Below are 13,114 nucleotides of genomic sequence, written 5' to 3' on the forward strand. Positions count from 1 at the left end.
TACGATAATCTATAATGGCCTAATTCTTTTGATCTGTGTTTCCCAATGTTTCCCACAGCAAGTATTTAATCGGGAAAACGATTGAAAACCAATTAACGTAATAGTCGCTTCTCGTATAATCGAAATTACACTAATTTGGGACACCTCGTATCCATCTGACCGCAGCTTCGTTGTTGATCGGATTACTTGCGAGACTACCTGTCTGCTGTAACAAATGTACATAGGATGCATTTGACAAATCTATCTTTAACAAGAAATATTTTGTTATTATTCCCGAGAAGAATTAGAAAAGATGTGTTTATTAAATCAAAAGAAATAAAAGTTATTAATACGATTTAATTTAATCTATTAATAAATATTTAAAATTAAACGTAAACTAATATTGATATTGATGATGCTATTAATTTGTTAATTTGATAATTGTGTGATAAATGACAGCAATAAATCATAAAATGATGAATCTTTAATAGTTAACTCCAGTTTATCTAAAATATATTATGGTCATTATATTTGTTTAAACGCAGTTATTCACAATTATTTATCTGTTACTCTGAAAAGAATCATAATTGATCTAGTGTATCTTGCATAAAAAATTATTTTAAAACTATCGTCAATTCTCTTCTATCTATGAATGTCTTACCAATGCAATTTTTAAACATATATAATTATACATTACAGCTTCGATTTTACGTAAAATATAACGACTGATAATTTTATTTCCGATATCGTGGCACAGATTGCTACGACAGATTTTGAATATTTCATTCGCGCCACCTACAAGAATAGGAAGGCTAGGAAGATACCGTATACGTCATAACTGTCAAATGTAATCTCCACCGTAACGCACGTTTAATCTGCTAATTGAGCAGATGAAGAACAGTTTCTTAAAAGTGCTAGTTTAAAGGAATCTCAATGTATTTACATTAAATATCTAAAAAAATTTTTACAAAAATTTTATTGAAATTTTTATTGAAATTTTTACAAAAATTCTAAAGTCTTAACGTAGAACGATCGATCAAACTTTTTCATTAAACAATACTATAATTAAATATCGTTAAAAATTTTTCTAAAAAAGATTGTTTTTACACACACACATATGTTTGTATGTATGTATGTACATATGTATGTATATGTATATTATTGAGTATACAAATACGGATGGATTATTTCACATAAAAAATTGTTCGTATTGTGCTATACCATTTTTGACGATAGAGTCAATGATACTGGATGGGTTTCAAAATTACCACTTCTATTGTAAAGGAACTTCCATAAAAACAATCATTCGAAAGGAATTTCTCTAGCTGCCCGAAGAGTCTATTGTCCTCGTAATCTCGTTCGTATGCTTATACTCGTCAGTTGTGCAACCGTGTCGCCGTTCTGCTCACCGGCATTTCTAGCTGGTTTTGATTCTCTATCTCTCTCTTTTTAGATTCATTTTGCATTGAATACACACACACATACACACGATTTGACGTCACACATCCCTGACGCACGCTCAGTGAAGCGCGAAGTGTTGCCGGCGCCACGTTTGAAGAATTAAAGCAGATATTGCATGCGATAGGCAATCGATGAAGATATTCCTAGTCTCGTGATTTTATGATTTGACATATTCGGGGAAAAATAACAAAAACAGGACAAACGAAATGGTTGTTATCCCTGTAATTTTAGTGCTTTTTTTTATTTATAGAATCTAAAATTTTGGTACATATATTAAAAAAATTAATAATTATTATTATATATAAAAAATATAAAATTCAAATTTTTTATTAAAGAATAAAGTAATAATTATTTTTGTATCATATGTTACAAGAAAAGGCTAGGAATATGATATATTATTATTTAATATTATTTAACATATTATTATTTGCATTGTTATTATTAATATAAATAAAACAAACAGTTTTATAAAACAAATTTGAATTTTTCTAACAATTTTTTTAAGTGATATCTCCTTTGTTCAATGCACGATTTCAAGGATCTTTAATCTCTCGCACATATCCCATTCCGTTTATTTATTTATTCATGATACATGGCTGAACATAGAATAACAAGGTAGGTGGAGCGTTTCCTTTCGTTATATATATATATATAAAGTAGGAAATCTCGTGCGGTCCAACATGTCGTGAGAACGGTCTGTAGGCGTTCCTCGTGAGCCCGAGTGTACGCGTGTCTCGTTAATTCACTTGTCTAATGACATGGAACCTCTGATTAGACATAATCTGTTAATAGCGCGGAACGTCGGCAATGATCGCTATCGTCTTCAAAAAATCCTTTTACGTGAATGATTATTTAGAAAACTATATTTTGCAATAGGTCACTGCAGTTTATTTATTACATTATTATAAATTTTGTAAATGTTATTATATATTATTAATGTTTTTTATTTATGAATTATATTCAAATTTATGAATTATATTTAAACTAGTTTTAATTTAAAAAAAAAATATATATATACATACAGATATAAATATATATAATATTAGTAAAGTTTGGAAAAAACTTGTTGCATAAAGTTTACATTTAATACACATGTTTTTATAAATATGAATTTAAACAGTATACATTATTTATTTAAATTATTAAATTTATATTAATATTTAAATAGTATAGAGAGATTATATTGAAATCATTTTCAATCAACAAACCAGTTAAACCAGTTAGTTTATTTAATCAATTAATTGCTGATTATAATATTATGTAAAAGCAACATGCATTGTGCGCGAAAATATAAATGAAAATGTAAAGCAATGTTTAAAATTACTTATAAATTTAACGATAATACTATTTTCTTTTTTTTTTAATTTAGATGTTTTTCAATTAGTATTGCTTTCGAAGATATTAAGAATTTGTGAAGCATTATTGCAAAGCATGCGAAACAGTTATGGATGATGTATCGCATGGTAGAGTTTCCAATCGGCGTTAATCCCGTAAATTCTACGAGCCCTGGCCGTACAACGTGTAATTGGTTCCTCGCGCAGCTGGGATTCCCAGCGAGTGAGTGGCCTGTTTCATGCTTAGGCACGAGCGATGACCGCGGTATACATCAGGAAAACATGCGGTAACATCTCGATGCGAGTATAGGATGATTACAGATATTCGACGTGTTGTGGCCGTATTATAAACAACGATTCTATGAAGAAATGTCTTCGAAAACTTGATATAAAAACAGAAAAATTCTGTTCATGTACTAAAAAAAATTTTTGAAAGATAAATTTATTTATATTTAAATAAAAGTAGAAAAAAATTAATTCCTATATCTTTTTACATTTCTTGACATCATAAGGGTTATAAATAGCAGTCCTATAGTATCGTAAAATTTGAAAAATTCCATCTTTGTAATAAAAAAGAGATTATAATATGATTAGCTTTCTTTCTTATCTGAAAAGATTTCTTTTTTCTCTTGGTGAAAAATGTTTAATGAGAGAAAGGGAGAGAGATAATTTTTTTTTCAAAATTTATCCAGCGATTGCTCTGTGTTCTGCTGACACAACCTCGTTCGAGGGCATTTATAATTTCTAACTCAATTACGTATAATTGTGCACGAGTCGCTCTACTACCACTATCACCAGTACCATCATCTCCGGCAACGCAATACAGCTACTTGGGCTGGAAAGGGGTGGAAACGAGGTTCAAAGGAGTTATTTTAGGAGTAGGAAGGTGGCCGTCCGACAGAATGTCCTCCGACAACCTGTTTTCACGTTGATATTTCCGCCACTGTATTGCGGATGTTTGATAAAACGACAATTTATTCATACTTTATCAAACTGTAATTTACAATTTAACACTTAATTTCAGAGATTTAAAATCCAATTTGTGTGATAAATAAATGAGGCTTTAGTATGATTTATGAAAATATGTGATAAAATATTAACATTATTTTAATGGGATATTAACAAATCTTTTTCTTTCTAAAATATAACAAAAAAATAAATTATACAAATATTATTTTTGTGTGAATAATATTGAGTTTCTTTACTACACACGAAGATGTATAACATATAGTAATAAAATGTTGAAAAATCGGATGATGCTCGAATTTCTCGGGAATGTATTTTTGTGGGTCGTAAAATCCAGAAAGAGAGAAATAGATCGAAAAACGAGGGAAAAACGTTTAACCGAATTTTGTTGTTTCATCTTTATATATTTTACGAAGCGTAAGAATTCTCAATACTCAAACAAGGACAGTACTTCATGTTTGATGATTCAATATAGGGTGTCATAAACGAATTCCCATAAACTTGTAGCCGTGACATAACTCTGAAATAAAATAAGTATACAGATGCACACGCATTACACTACTATTGCGCAAATAATCGTACTGTTCTTGCAAATCTATTTACGCAAATCTTTTTCCTGTTTTGACAATTATTGAAAATTTTTCGACATCTCTCTATTCTTATAATAGTTCCTACTTTTTTATTGTTGCTAATTACATAGTAAATAAAATATAAGCATCGAAATCGATAGATGAAGAGAAAGAAAGAGAAAGTAGACAAAAAGTAGAAAATAGAACAGTAAATAATAAAAAGAGAGATAATAATAATATAAAAATAAACACTTAAAAGTATATTATGTAATTAAGAGAGATTAAGAAAATACATAACGTTTTAGCTAGAATTTTTAGCGTGTATATGATGTGTGTGTAATATAACATGTCTCTATAATAAATGAATAATTACAAATATAAATTGTAAAAAGAAGAATTTTTATTTGCTGAAATTTGCTGAATAAAACTATTTTTATTGTGTTACATGCTCTAACTCTAATAAAAAATTTACGAAAACTGATAAGAAAAGGATAAAGGAAGATATTAATATAAGAAGATATTTATTAAATTTGTATTTCATAAAAAAATAATGTGCAATATATACAATATTTTCTTTCGTTCGAATTTCAATATTTTCAAGTAGAGAGGTATCGATCGGTTATTTACTCTTATACTTGCTCGAGCGAGCCGGCACCTATAATTCTGTGTAAGCATCATCGCTTTTCCACCGAGGAAATTTCATAAAGTTCGCATCCGTTCGTGCACGCGAAGGAATTTCCGTGAAGGACGATAACCGAAATTGCGTTTCTGATTCGTCGGGAATATCTCCAGAACATCGTTGCAGGGAAGTTTCGCCTGCCAGCACGCTCATGGATTAACTACATGGGCAGAGGATGGACGAAATGTCTTAGAGATTAATTTCATTTTCCTCTTTCTCCCTTCATTTTGTCTGTCGTAGCAAATCGGCATTTTCTCGATGAAAAGCCCGTGCTCTCGTCGTAGATGAGTTCAAAGACGACAACGGTGGCTTTTCTAAGATGATCTCTGCGAAACGCATCGCATTTCTCTGCTGCGCTTAATTAACTTCAATTAATTTACGCCGCCCGGGGATTTCGCATCTCGCTAAGATTAAGAGCAGCGAGATTAACATACCGGCGGCCCGGTGATCCTACGTTTTTGTCTCGTAAGCGAATATAAACTGTGTGTGAAACTTATGAAGAACTAGTTTTTGAAAATGTGTTTAGACAGATAGTAAAAAAAAAAAAAAAAATATATATATATATATAATATCAACGAAATATAAAATTTGTGGATTTTAAATATGTAAATAAAAAGTTTTAATTTTAAAGAATAAGAATTAATTTCACAATTCCAAAAGTAGGTAAAGCCATTTTTTTCTAAGATAAAAACATGATTTTGGCTAAATAATTCATTGAGTCTGGTTTCCTTTTCTTATATAATATTTTTTTACTATACCGTTTAAGAGAAGCTTTAAGATATATAAATCTTTAAACAAGTTTTATATTTGTGATCACAAACTTCGGTTTAAAGCATAGTAAAATAACTGTATCATCGTCAAATTCGCGATTTCGTATCACGTGCGTTCGCGCATGACACGAACACGCGTGTGTACATGTATCGTAATACCACGACAGATCTCGAGTAAACCGATTACCGTTAAAGCCGAGTCGATTTTCTGGGTCGATACTTTTTCCTCTCGGCTAAACCGGTCGTCTTACAAGCTCGTCGTCCGCGTCGATCTCGGTTCTTCATTTGCCGCTTCGTTGAAAATCCGCTTCTGAAAATACGGCCGCGCGGAAATTACTAACAAACGTTAGCAGACGATCGATAGATTCAGCGAGCGTTTAATCTCGCCAAAACTACGACGCGATCGAAGTTCTTTTCCTGACAGCTTCTAAAAATAATAAGTAGAAACATTTAATCACAAAAAAAAAATTTAAATTTTTTTCAAGATTATATATTTTTGAACTTTGAAATACATATATATGTACACATACATATATATATATTTTTAGCTCTTAAAATATTTAATTATAATTTAAATTACTTGCAAATATTATGATGGTAGAATCAAGCTTGAAATATAAATATATACATTCGAGGAGTAATTGAAGTAAAGATTGACATTACGGATGTAAGTTCGTAAGAGTTCAGAGTTTTGACTTGTGTCACACTTTCAAATGAAAACTTTGTTTCTAACGGAGAGGCATGTTCGTAGCCGTGCATTTATAAGCCGCAAGGGATATTGCCACCGGGCATGCTCGATATAAAGTGCAAATCGCACGTGCAACGAGTTGCGGCAATCGATTGTGCAGATGTAGAACATGCTCCAATTTACGAGAAATTGCACGTGTAAGCCTGATGGCCTTGCGGCAACTCTTACTCTTGTTGAAATAAAAAGACGTTGACACTTTTCTCATTAAATATTTTGATATAAAGACATATTTAGTTTTATAATATTTTTGCCTCAAACATGAAGAAGAAAGATATATATTGAAGAAAATAAAATTTAAAAATGGAACTGTATCACAATTCTTTTATATTTCATCTTGATTATATTTTTACGAGAAATTTCTAAAGTTTTCAGAGAAATTCAATGCTGAATATAATATATAATTATTAAATGTATAGTGACGTACGAATTACATTTCTTTTAATAAAACCAAAATAAGGCTTACTATAAAACAATATTTGTCGAATACCGATGTAAATCAGGCGGAACATATGGTTCGGCGCGGTACGCTTCAAATATTATATATATATGTTTTATTTGCATGTGCGAGAACTGCCGGGCGTGAAAGGGGTGAGAAAATCAAACGCCAGACTTGTAACGCGCCGACGAGGGAACGACCTGTCGAAAGAAAGGAAAACATATTCGTTATTTTTATCTTATTGCAATCGGAGAACTAGAGTCTTGCGTATCTAGTGATCGTGCGAAAACTGTAATACGTGGAACACCTGTGTACATCGCGTATATACAGTGTTCCATGTATTATATTACGTATTATATTATATTATAATAATATCACGCGTGAAAAATATTTTTATAACAAATTTTAAGATAAATTTGGAATCGGGTTTTACTTTGCTCATTTAAAAAAAATCGAAACTTTATTAGCTAGTTCTTAATTTTATATATTTTAATTATTGCAGAGAGAGAGAGAGAGAGAGAGAGAGAGAGAGAGAGAGAGAGAGAGAGAGAGAAAGAGAGAGGAGATTATTTACATAATATAATATAATATTATATAATATAAATTTATTAAATTGATATATTGAAAATGAAACAATAATATAAGCATAAATTTACGAGAGACAAATGGAGCTTTCCATTTTTCTTCTCTTCAAAGAATTAGAATAATTGGAAAACTTTGGTTGTAATATATCTGATTTTATTCTATTATTTTATTATTTTGAAAATATGTATAATATAAATATATCTTTTTGATTGTTTTAAAAAAAAATTACAGTTTATGTTTTATACTTTGTTTTAAACATTTACTACACACACACAGTTCCAGAAAAAATAAAATATTTTTTTTTCTTATGTGTAAGTGAAAATAGATATTTGCATAATATGAAAGAGAGAAATCACTTTAAATATTTGGCAAGAAATTTTTATATACATATATATAATTTATTAATTAAATTTTATATTTCAATTTCTTGAGAACATATTTAACACGCCAATTTGTGAGTAAATTTCTTATTAAATCAATAACATAATTATGTAATTATGAAAATTTTGTAATTATTAATAGTATTAATGTACCACACAGAGTTAAATATTTTTCTAAAAATTGACTGACAATAAGTTTATTCGCCAAGAAGTCTATCAAGAGAAATATTCTAGCACTCCTGAATCACCCTGTATTACGACGCAAAACACGTGCTCCGTCGCGATGCGAGGAAAAATCGTATGCGCAATTTCCTCGCAAGATTTTCCGACAAACTTGATAAGGCTGCGTTGAAAGATTCGAAAGTTGATTTTTATTCTTCGCTAAGGCATACGTAAATATTTACGAGGTCGGCCGATGTGCAGTGCACAGCGACGAGATAAATAAAAGCGTCGACACGTATTGCATGTCACATTACATATCTCCATGATATTTTTATCAAGTTGTAATTCGGCAAAAATGCGACCATCACGAAAATCTGGTATCGTATCGAACGATACGACGCAGTGTGTGATAACGCGACGCATGTTTATTTTTAGCGATCTGACGCGGCCGCATTCTATTGTCATTTTCCATTCGTGTGCCATGGACGACGAAGGCAATGAATAACAGGAATATCGAGTACTCATTCGTTATCGATTCGTTATCGAATGTATACAGTATCTAGGATAACATGTATCTTGTTTGCCACATAAAAATAAAAAAACATAAAAGACAAACATATTCGGAAGTAATTTAGGAAGTAAAGGCAACAAAACGCAAGTTTTTTTGTCCAAAATAAAAGGAGAAATTTATTTTTCATAAAAATAAAAGGAAGAAACTAATTTTTTATAAGACAAAAAAAAAAATTGAGAGATGCACGGCGAATAGAATATTTTTGGGATAATTACTCTAATGGAATGTATTATCCATATATTGATATAATTAAAAACAATATTTTTTAATATTTTTTTACGTGCTAGTGCATGTATTATGTATCTATATATATTTATATGATTTATGTAATCAGAGAATTTTCTATTATATGTGTAAACGATGGAATAGATTATAACAATTGGCCAGAAAAAAAACGCGAGAGATCGTGAGAGAAATGCAGGTCTAAAAGTCAATGCGGAAGTGGAAATCGCGGAAAACGGAATTAACCCGCTCCGAAAGATATCACGGCTTGTTTCCGAGGTTAGTTTTCTCGTCGAAGGGACAGTTGGACGGATGCTGCTGCTAGTGATGATAGTGGTGGTGGCAAAGCTAGTGGTGGTGGTCGGAGTTGCGTCGAGCCGTCGCCCGCGTAGGAGTGGCAGAGAGAAGGGGAAGAAGCCGGCGGCGTACGCGCACGCGCCAACTTTACCTCTGACGCTTGCTCCCGGTCCGTTCAGTCGTGTACGAACCTTCGCGAACGTCGCGTCACTCCCTCCATTTCTAGAGAGTCGGCTCTCGCGCCAAGTTCACACTTGTCCTTTCGTACCGCGCGCTTTAGGCTGGCGTTCGCAGATTTATTATCCGTCCTCTAACGCGAATTCCGAAAGAACGGAGGGAGTATTTCGTATCGTGTGACAGAACAAGCGTAAAGTGAAAACGGGTCCTCGGACCACGTGGTATGTGTCTCGCCGGAACGACCAAATTTTTCGCGCGTTTCTTTAACGCGACATTTTACGACACATTTCACGCGACGATAAATCACTGGATGTGGATTAGCACAAAAAGATATACGTAATTTTATGACACTTTGGGATTATTCCGAGTCAAGTTCACGTTCAAACTCGCGTTGAAGATTACGTATCGTGTCTCATTGTCAGTCCTATCATAAGGCTGAGTCCATCTCACGTACGGAATGTGCACAGTGTATAGGTTAAAGTGGGAGCGCAGTGATTGATATCCGATGCGGTAAGAGACTCGCTGCGGACGATAAATTATATAGTGCATGTGTGTGTGTGTATTCAAATCAGTGAGAGAACATAGCGAGTATATCCAAGGAGAGAGAACACTCGCGCGAGTAAGAAATTTTCGCGTTTCTCTCTTTTATTATATTGCACGTATTCTCTCTCTCTCTCTCTTTCTCTCTCTCTCTCTCTCTCTCTCTCTTTTTGCGTCAACTGCGTCGGAATTCGTGTCCGTCTGTTTCTTCCTCGCGCGCGGCCCGACGAGTGCAAGTCCTCTACTACTGCACGTTTGCCGTTCACTTCATACCTGCCTTGCCCGCCCGTGCTCGACCGTCCTGCAACCCCTGCCAACTTGTGCCGCCACCCCGTTCTGTCCGCCCCCTTCTCCCCGCGAGAAGTCGACGCGGGATCGATATTTACGAGGTAAGATGGCTCGTCTCTTTCTACCTTATGTGATTTTCGGTCGCTGTCAGTGTGAGAATTCTGATTCACATTTTTGATATTCAGGATTTTATAAAACAGTGTTTTATAAAGAATTTTAATATAATTGTTTTTATATGTTAAATTGTGCAATTATTTGCGAATGTGTCGATGAATTATAAAAAGTGCATTTTGCAAATTGAAATTTTCATGTGAAATTGCATAAATGTTGAATTGCATATTAATATAATGAATTTGAATATAAAAATTATGGAGATTTTTATTTTTTTATTCACAGAGAATATAGATATTTGACACACTCTAAATGAAAAATGACATAATAAAGTGTCCGAGCTGTTTGATAATTTTTCATATTTTTAGATAACATAGTATTTGTCCTTCTTAAATCTTTTATTATTGTACATTATTTAATAATGACGAAGAAAAAGTGATTCCTTACAAGTTTATTTAATTTTGTATCTTTCTTTGTATGTATGTGTGAAGACTTAAATATGCAGAAGAATAGGCCTATCACGTAAACAAGCACTTCGAAATTCAAACGTTTGTTTATTTTTTTTTTAATAATAAATGTTTACATTAATTGATTACGACGATTGATTTGTCGATTTATTCCAATCACTTTTAGTTTTAGAATACTAAACTTTTTGTATTATCAATACATGTTCAAGAAAAAAGATATTTAACTAATGATATTAAACTATAATAGAGGATAAAAACATTTTATATATTTATAACTTAGAAATTTATTACGCTATTATTCTACATTTATTTGTAAATTATATATGCAACTACCGACTGCTTTTCAAATTTAATAATAAATAATAATTTATTAGTGAATAATATGCAAATTTAAATATAATAATTAATTAGATATTTCAAATAATGCAGATTAATAAGTATACAGAATCAAATGAAATAATTTTGCCCGCGAAATCAGATTTAATAATTGACAGATATACAAACCCGAAATATATTTTAATATAGAAAGCGCCAATGTTAATATAAATAAAGAACTCATTATTAAAATATTAAAGAGTATTATTTTAAAAATTTTTACTCTTTATATATTCTTTATGTTTTTTCTGCTTTTTCTATTTATTCTAATTTTTAAATCTAAGATCCTCGCGTCAAAGAGTGTTACGCGCGAAATCTCGCTTGATTACAAAAAGGAGGCACTGCCTTCGAGAAAATGTAGATACGTAAATAAAGAATGTTACGTAATTTTATCGTGTTCTCGAGCGAAGTCGACTCTCTCGGGAATACGTTTGTGCAATAAATATCTCTACTAATGTAAAATCGTATCGATGCGAAAGAACATGCGCGCGTAGTAACTATGCTCTTTTGGCAACGATTTACGTGAAGTTTACGTATTTGATCGTAAAAACGCATAAACAATTCTAGAATCTAACCAGAAACCGCCGGCCGCGAATAAGAGATTCGCGTGCCGAGTCAATGAATCCACCTACAAATTCAATCTCTCGCTAATAAAAACCGTGTGAATCGAGAGATGAAATTATCGTTTTATTGATGAAAGAGGAAATTTGAGATTCATATTCTACAACAAATATCTGTACACACGTATGCATAATACTGGAGCGTTAATAGTCATTAATAATATTATATGGTAAATATTATATGGTAACTTGAATTTAATGATAATTTAAATAATTTTGCCTTTTTAAAAAGTTGAGAAAATTAAACTCTAAAGTTGATAAAATCGAACTCAGATTTATAGATGGTCTTGATAAAAATATTACTTTTACACTTTTCTCTGCTTTTTAAGAAGAAGGAAAGCAGATTAAATCATTGTGACAAGGAATTTTTCAATTAATAATAACTTTTGTAGTAATTTTTGCAATATATATTTCTATATACATACATATTATAATTCTTGCAAGAATTTTTTTTTAATTTCTAACTTTAGAAAACTAAAAGAAAGTTTCAGATTAAAAAATTGATAGGTATTATTATCTTAGATTAATTAATTTATTCATGTGAAATGTAATGGCTTAATCGGCGATATCTGTTAATTTGAAATCCGGTTTGATCAGTTATCATTAAAGATAAGCTTTAATCTCAAGTATATTAGGAAATATTTAATATACTCCACACACATTTGGAATCTAATCAACGAGAGTTATTAACTCGAGTTATTCTCGAATCAGTAACGAACAGTTTCTACCATTTCGCGAGACGTAATGCAGGTAATTACTTGACCAGGGAGTGCACCAGCTTGGGTTGTTAGTCGCATTCTCGGCATTCCGACATTAGTATGCAATGTGTGCATGCGCTGTAATATAACGTATACGTCTTGTCGCGCGAGAAACGCCGACTGATCCGTCTCGATCCGCCGAGATTTAGCTCGCCGACGCTTCTCTCAGAATCTTATTTAAAATTCACCATACTATCCTCCTCAAAGTTCTCAGACAAATATGCACTTCTAGCGTTAAATGAAAGCCGTATTTATAGTCGTTCTTCGAAAAATGAGAAAAATCTTTATATTTCCATTATATATACAAAAGATTTCAAAAATTTCAAACAACAAATCCTTGTTTCCTAAGAAAGCTGGCTATAAATATGACTCTTCGAAACCATTGATGTTTCTACGAGAAGATAAGCTATTCTTTGTAATTAGGCTCGTTTTCAAAGAAAATGTGCGACTTTTGGGACACCCCACGCGTGCGCGAAAAAACCGATCGTTAATGTGTTTACTTTGAAAGCAGGTCTAACCTCGTTCTTTCTATCTCTCTCTTTTTTTCTTTTCTTCTTTTACTTGCGTAGTATTATAAGAAGCCTCCTTGAGCTATACTCGTTTGCGAGTTGAAGTGCAC

At 31.9% G+C, this 13,114-nt stretch overlaps 1 protein-coding gene across 4 annotated transcripts in view; it reads left to right on the forward strand.

Annotated features, from left to right (window-relative positions):
• Positions 1-13,114, forward strand: part of Bsk (mitogen-activated protein kinase dJNK) — a 148,408-nt gene that overhangs the window by 27,834 nt on the left and 107,460 nt on the right. For 2 of the 4 annotated variants that reach the window (XM_072909906.1, XM_072909909.1), the window contains exon 1: positions 8,886-10,265. The exons of the other annotated variants lie outside the window; for them this stretch is intronic. The gene's annotated coding sequence lies outside the window, so the exon portion shown is untranslated. Of the gene's footprint in view, positions 1-8,885; positions 10,266-13,114 lie in introns of those variants that run through there. 4 annotated transcript variants of the gene reach the window in all.

The sequence above is a fragment of the Anoplolepis gracilipes genome, chromosome 17 (genome assembly GCF_047496725.1).
Source record: "Anoplolepis gracilipes chromosome 17, ASM4749672v1, whole genome shotgun sequence".
Lineage (NCBI taxonomy): Eukaryota > Metazoa > Arthropoda > Insecta > Hymenoptera > Formicidae > Anoplolepis > Anoplolepis gracilipes.